Below are 8,160 nucleotides of genomic sequence, written 5' to 3'. Positions count from 1 at the left end.
TCATAAGAACTGACTAGATGGCTGGTGTGACCCAAGGAGAGGAAGGAAGGCCAGTGTGGTGTGGTGGCCCACTTGAGCGACACACGGGGCAGGGGAGACCTACCCCGCAGCCAACGAAGGCAGTGAGTGAGCATACTTCCCCTCCTGGGAAAATGTGCTTTTTCCACAGAACTGTGCAACCCATGGATCAAAAGATCCCGCTTGTGAGCCCATGCCACCGAGGTCTAGGGTCTCAACTACGGAGCTGCGCAGATTCTCAACAGCCATTAAGCTAGAATCTGCTTAAGCCTGTGGAGCTCCCGGGTGGAGGGGTAACGGGCACCACAGCTGCCACTGCCTGCTGTCTAAGCTCTTTGAGTTCCTTGCAGAAGGGACGGCAGCCAACACTGGGACTGATAGCTGCCTAAAGCACTAAGTTCCCAGGGCAAGAGAAGGGCAGCATCCATCTTTATAGCTCCAGGTTGTGCTTTTCCCCGGCTGGACCCAGGGAGACTAGACTGCTTGGTCCCAGGAGGTATCCGGCTCACAGCCCAACACACCAGCTGTGGCAGACTGCAGACAGAGCGCCTCTTCACGCCTGACCGTGACCAATCCCTTCTCATGGGTGGAGCCTCCCTACAGGAACTTCAACAACTCCAGCCAGGGGCTCAGGGACAGAACTCCGATCTCCTTGGGCCTGAGCCCCTGGGGGGCAGGGGGTGGCCACAGTCTCCTCAGACCAGCAGACTTAATCATTCCTCCTGCTAGTTCTGAGGAATCCAGGCAGCACAGATGAGTGAGTTTTTCCCCCAGCAAAGCATACCCCCTCCACCAAGGAACAGTCAAAGTACTTCATTAAATGCCACTATTCTCCGTGCCACCCAACTGGGTGAGACCCTCCAACAGGAGTTGTCAGGCACGCTATACAGGAGCAACCCTAGTGGCATCAGGTGGGTGCCTCTTGAGGTCAGAGATCCCAGAGGAAGGAACAGGCACCCATGTTTTCTGTTCTGCAGCTTCCTCATGTGACATCTCTAGGCACAGGAGTGAACCAGATGAATAGAGCCTGAAGTGAACCCCAGAAAACCACAGCACCCCTACAGAAGAGGGACCTGACCATTCCTAGAAAAACAAATGACAGCAAACAACAACAATAGCATCAACAACAAAAAAATTCCCCACAAAAACCCCATCCAAGGGTCAGCACCTCAAGGGTCGTTACTAGACAAACTCATGAAAATGAAAAAACACTGAAAACCCAAAAAACCAGAGTGCCTCTTTTCCTGCAAATGATCACAACGCCTCTTCAGCAAGTGCACAGAACTGTACAGAAGATGAGATGGATGAATTGACAGAAGTAGGCTTCAGAAGGTGGGTAACAACAAACGCTGCTGAGCTAAAGGAGCATGTTCTAACCCAATGCAAAACAGCTAAGAACCCTGATGGAAGGTTAGAGGAGCTGCTAAATAGAATAACCAGTTTAGAGGGGAACATAAATGACCCGATGGAGATGAAAAACACAGCACAAAAACTTTGTGAACCACACACAAGTACCAATAGCCAAATCAACACAAACAAAGCCTACGAGAAATATGGGACTATGTAAAAAGACTGAACCTACTATTGGTTAGAGTACTTGAAAGAGGTGGAGAGAATGGAACCAAGTAGGAAAACAAACTTCAGGATATTATCCAGGAGAACTTCCCCAACCTAGCAAGGCAACCCAACATACAAATTCAGTAAATATAGAGAACATCACTAAGATACTGCATGAGAAGATCAACCCCCAAACACAGAATCATCAGATTCTCCAAGGTTGACGTGAAGGAAAAACTGTTAAGGGCAGCCAGAGAGAAAGGCCAGGTCACCTACGAAGGGAAGCCCATCAGACTAACCCTACAAGCCAGAGGAGAGTTGGGGGCTAACATTCAACATCCTTGAAGAAAAGAATTTTCAACCCAGAATTTCATATCTAACCAAACTAAGCTTCATAAGCAAAAGAGAAAATAAAATCCTTTCCAGACAAGCAAATGCTGAGGGATTTCATCACTACCAGGCCTGTCTTACAAGGGCCCCTGAAGGAAGTACTAAGTATGGAAAGAAACAGCTGGTACCAGCCACTGCAAAAACACACCAAAATATAAAGACCAATGACACAATGAAGAAACTGCACCAATTAGTGTGCAAAATAACCAGGTAACATCATGATGACAGGATCAAATTCACACACAAAAATATTAATCTTAAATGTAAATGAGCTAAATGGCCCAATTAAAAGACACAGACTGGAAAATTGGATAGAGTCAAGACCCATCAGTGTGCTGTACCTGATAGGTCTCACATGCAAAGATACAAATAGGCTCAAAATAAAAGGATAGAGGAATATTTACCAAGCAAATGAAAAGAAAAAAAAAAAAAAAAAAAAGGCGAGGTTGCAATCCTAGTCTCTGACAAAACAGACTTCAAGAAACTGAACAAAAACAAGCAATGGGGAAAAGATTCCCTATGTAATACACGGTGCTGGGAAAACTAGCTAGCCATATGCAGAAAACTGAAACTGGACCCCTTCCGTAATCTTATACAAAAATTAACTCAAGTTGGATTAAAGACTTAAAAGTAAAACCCCAAAACATAAAAATCCTAGAAGAAAACCTAGGCAATACCATTCAGGACATAGACATGGGTTAACACTTTGTGACAAAAACGCCAAAAGCGATTTCAACAAAAGCCAGAATTGACAAATGGGATCTAATTAAACTAAAGAGCTTCTGCACAGCAAAAGGAACTATCATCAGAGTGAATAGGCAACCTACAGAATGGGGGGAAATTTTTGCAATCTATCCATCTGACAAAGGCCTATTATCCAGAATCTACAAGAAACTTAAATGAATTAAAAAAAAAATACTATCAAAAAGTGGGCAAAGGATACAAACAGACACTTCCAAAAGAAGAAATTTATGTGGTCAACAAACATATGAAAAAAAAAAAAAAAAACCCTCATCATCACTGATCATTAGAGAAATGCAAATCAAAACCACAATGAGATACCATCTCACACCAGTTAGAATGGCGATCATTAAAAAGTCAAGAAACAGTAGATGCTGGCGAGGCTGTGGAGAAATAGGACCAGTTTGACACTGTTGATGGGAATGTAAATTAGTTCAACCACTGTGGAAGAGGGTGTGGTGATTCCTCAAGGATCTAGAACTGGAAATACCATTTGATCCAGCAATCTTATTACTGGGTATATACCCAAAGGAATATAAATCATTTAACTATAAAGACACATGCACACGTAAGATTATTGCAGCACAATTTACAACAGCAAAGACAAGGAACCAACCCAAATGCTCATCATGATAAACTGGATAAAGAAAATGTGGTACATACACACCATGGAGTACTATACGCCATAAAATGGAATGAGTTCTTGTTGTTTACAGTGACATGGATGAAGCTAGAAGCCATCATCCTCAGCAAACTAACACAGGAACAGAAAGCCAAACACCACATCTTCTCATTCGTATGTGGGAATGAAACAGTGAGAACACACGGCCACAGGGACGGGAAGAACACACACCAGGCAAGTCAGGTCATGGAGAGCTAGGGGAGGGAGAGCATTAGGACAAATAGCTAATGCATGTGGGGCTTAAAACCTAGATGACGGATTGATAAGTGCAGCAAACTACCATGGCACACGCATACCTAAGTAACCAGCTTACACATTCAGCACTTGTATCCTGGAACTTGAAGGAAAATAAATAAATTTAAAAAAAAGAATCTTGCAAAGTGGCCACTTATGAAAAAACGAACCTGGTCCTTGCAGATTCCAGAAGGAACTACTGATTTTTTTAATTCATAATATCTTTGGCCTTTTGCTTTTGGAAGGGAATATTTATTCTGTTGAAAATGAAAGTCTTGATTTTAAAAATGCCACTATCAAATATTTTATTTACACTTAGAAAAGAGAACCATGTTTATTTAATTATGCATTATTGAATTATTAAATTATTATTATTGGTAGCTCTTTCGATATTATTTTTATTTTAGATACTTTGTATTTTAAATGTTATTTTTATTTTAGGTATTATTATATAGATATCATTTAAACTCTTAAAGATATTATACTTTATTTAAACATATGAAAATTTAATTAGAGGACAATTTAAATGCCATTTATAGAATACTAGATGTGAATTGTATCAAAAACTACATATTTTTACTTTACATTCAAATTATGTGCAATCCATAATAATAGGGGATCAAGTATCTGCATCAGGAATGTCATTTTTCTAAGAATTTTTAAAGATTTATTAAATTTTATTTGTATTAGACAAAATATTTTGCTAAATACTTTAACCTACACACTTGGATTTTAAAAACTGGGATAGGCCAAGTTTTAAAAAGAAAGAAAACAAGGTAGTACTTGCAAATAAACAGAAGACATAGCTCAAGGTCCAGTCTCTGGAGAGGTGAAAAAGTGCCATTTGATGAAGTCGATATTATAAATGAGACAGATGGACCGTGTACTGAATTTATAGAGGAAAACCCTCTAATGATGTGTAGAAAAATCAAGTTGGATAACAGCCACATACCATATATACATTTCAGGTAGATTATAAACTAAATATGAATATTAAAGCTAATAGAAGAAAATGTAGGAGTCTCATGACCATAACGTAGATAAAGTTTGTTAAACAAAACTCAAACACTTCAAACTGTAGGGGAAAATATCGATACATTTTAATACATAAAAATTAAGAGTTTCATTTGGAAACCACAGAAAACTATGACATGAAAAACTGGGAGATGATACTTTCGACCTTTAAAATGGACGTAGGATTAATTTCTGGAATGTCATGATATTACTACAAACTAATAATAACATAAAAACTTGAGTTTCAATATTAAAACTTGTGACAAGAATATGAAAAGTAAGTTTATGCAGAGAAAAATGTAATTGGCCAACAAATATAAAGAAAAAAATGCTAAAATTCACTAGTGAAAGAGAAATGCCAATTAAAATTACAGTACAACATGTTTACAAATTTAATATTAATAAATGTTTAATAGAAAATTTCAAGCATTGGTTATGAGAGACAATAGTAAATATTTATTAAGTCCATTGGTTTCTCAATATAAATAATATTGTCCTGTAAGTATCAAGATGTTTCAGATTTGAAGAAGAATTTTAGATCTAATTTATCTGTAAATATAAAATTGAACTGAATTGAAAATAGGAATAAAATACAAGCTGCCAGGAAATTAAAAACATAAATAAATAAGACAGTCATATAAGAATACATTTTTCACTATGTACTGTGATTCTATTTGGTTGTTGTATTCTAAGTGACTCTTTAAAACTAAAATGGTCAGATGCATTGTTCCCAAGGTAACTACTTCATTTACTACATTTATTACTATTTACTTTCTGTTCTTGACTCCATATAGAAGTGACATTGAATACAAATAGAAACTGCTTAACACAATTTAGGGGAGTATTTTAAAATACAAAATCGGCCACATAAATGGAATATAACCTTCAATTTGGTCACTTTTTAGGCAAGTAGAATTTAAAATTTTTTTTTAAAAAAATGAAACAGCATAAGCACCCTTGACTCTCATCAGCTATAATTGATCACTTCGTTGTAAATTCTGTTGAAATAGCTTAGTGTTTTTCTATTTATTTTTACTATGCAATCATTTATTGTTCATTCTGTACACGACCCCGTGCAAGATGCTGCAGCTAAAATAACTGAAAGGTGAGCTGTATTTTCCTTATGTGGTTGGAGAAACAAAACTTAGTCATATACTTGCCAAAAAATATGACAAAGCAAGAATATTTCTAGAATTGAGAACAGAAATGTAAAACTTAGTGGGCAAGATTTGATGTACCCATATATTTAATTTTATATCAATTTCTTGGACATAAAATGAATTCAAGAAATGAATGAAAGCAGTGGGTGAAAAATACAAGCAATAACAAATGAGCAAATTCTTCTGAAGTGTTTAAGAAATGCAGAATTATTATTGAAAATAAATACACCTGGAAAGGTGAACCAGAATGCAAGAGAAAAATGAGTTAAGCCAGACAGAAATGAAATAAGAGTATTGTCCTGAATCTCAATCTTGTGTCAATATATATGATTTTAGTGGGGAAAACAATTATATTATAATTGTTATAAGCACTGATACATCATTTGTAGTAATACAGGCATGGATTTACAAAAGTGTTGAACAACAGGACAGTGGCAATGGAGGGGAAGAAAAACATTTGGAGGAAAAAGTTTGAGAACGTAGAATGTGTGAATAGGAAGAAGAAATAGAGAAGAAAAGTTTGATAAAATTTAGATGTTGACTCTGAGTGAATAATAACATATTAACACTGGAGGAAAAATACTGGAAAGGAGACTAGTCGGAGGAAAAGATTAGTATACAAAGTTTTTTTTTTTTTTCCAAGTACATTTGGAGTTGGTTATTGAAAATACAGGATTGTGGCACAAAGTATCAGAGCCTTCACAGAGAGAACACCTGTTTACAGGGAAAGGGAGAGGTGAAGAGTCACAAGTGGTGGCCCTAAAACCTTACAGCGTGTTGGAGCACGAGAAGGATGAAGTAGGCATCCATCCTGGTGTACGGAAGTAGCACTAAACTGCTGAAAGATATCAGAGCCTGAGCTGGGGAAACAGGCATTTGTGAGGGAAGCGGGTGGACATTCAACCTAAAATGAAGGACTGGGCATCAAGGAATGTGAGACATATGTCCACAGTGGGAAAAGGCAAGAGAAGAGGGTGTCATAAGCAACAAGAAATTGGTTACATACACACAATTTGTCAAGCAAGTATATTTAGTGAGAATAATGAGAGGGTGTGTGTGTGTGTGTGTGTGCATGTGTCTATGTAGTTGGTTTTAACTATTAGAGAAAGATAGTACAATTAGGGATAAAGTCTAGAATGAATCCTGTGATACTGGGTTAGAATGAGAGGTACAAATGTAAATGCATGGTTTTCAACACTGCTATTATGAATGTGAACCTCAAAATTAATGTTGGAATCTAATCCCCATTATGCTGGTGTTAAGCGATAGGGCTGCTTAGGAAATAATTACATCGTGAGGGCTCTGCCTTTGTTAATGCGATTAGTGCCATTGCAAAGGAGGTTGAAGTGAACTCCCTTGCCCTTCTGTGATCTGAGGAAAACGGCAACAAGGCACCATCTTTGAAGCCCTCAGCAGACACCGAATCTACTGGTACCTTAATCTTGGACTTTCCGGGCTCCAGAACGTTGAGAAAAACATTTCTGTTGTTTATAAATTACCCAGTCTAAGATATTATGTTGTAGCAGCCCAAACAAAGTCAAGTTTATAAAGATAGATAGATATGTTAAATAAATACATAGATGCATAGTTAACATGTATAATATGCATATATATTATATCTTATCTCTGATCACTGAGAGCCTGGGGGAAATGACATGCAAAAGCCACCATGATCAAACATAGTTCCCAGATCTTTGTTTCTAAATACCAGTGTCCTCCAAGAGGAACCAAGAAAAAATTCCAGGACTTCAGCAGAAAAATACAAGGCGAGTCTGAGACATCTTATTATTCATAAAAAAGGAAGTGTTCAAAGAATGATTTTCTGGCTGTAAAGAATACGGAAGCCAGTTTGAAGGGGCTCCCATTAGACAAACAGCAGCAAATGTAAGCATGATAAATAATGACAGCAACAAATTATAACTCATGAAATAAAAGACAAATCCATGAGTCTATACTGATAAAGACACAAGAATAGATGAAGAAATGGACAGAAGTAAAAGCTTTTTCTTACAACAGAATGCTAAGAACTATGTAAGGTATTGGATTAGAAAATCGTCACTCAGTAAGCAACATAATATGAATGAATTCACACATTAATTATCAGCAAGTCTTTAAAACTGTGAGGGAAAGTTTCATGAACAATAGAATATTTACAAGTCTTGCCGGGCGCGGTGGCTCAAGCCTGTAATCCCAGCACTTTGGGAGGCCGAGAGGGGCAGATCACGAGGTCAGGAGATCGAGACCATCCTGGCTAACACGGTGAAACCCCGTCTCCACTAAAAAATACAAAAAACTAGCCGGGCGAGGTGGCGAGCGCCTGTAGTCCCAGCTACTCGGGAGGCTGAGGCAGGAGAATGGCGTGAA

The sequence above is a fragment of the Theropithecus gelada genome, chromosome 2 (genome assembly GCF_003255815.1).
Source record: "Theropithecus gelada isolate Dixy chromosome 2, Tgel_1.0, whole genome shotgun sequence".
Taxonomy (NCBI): Eukaryota; Metazoa; Chordata; class Mammalia; order Primates; family Cercopithecidae; genus Theropithecus; species Theropithecus gelada.
This window is presented reverse-complemented; position numbering follows the sequence as displayed.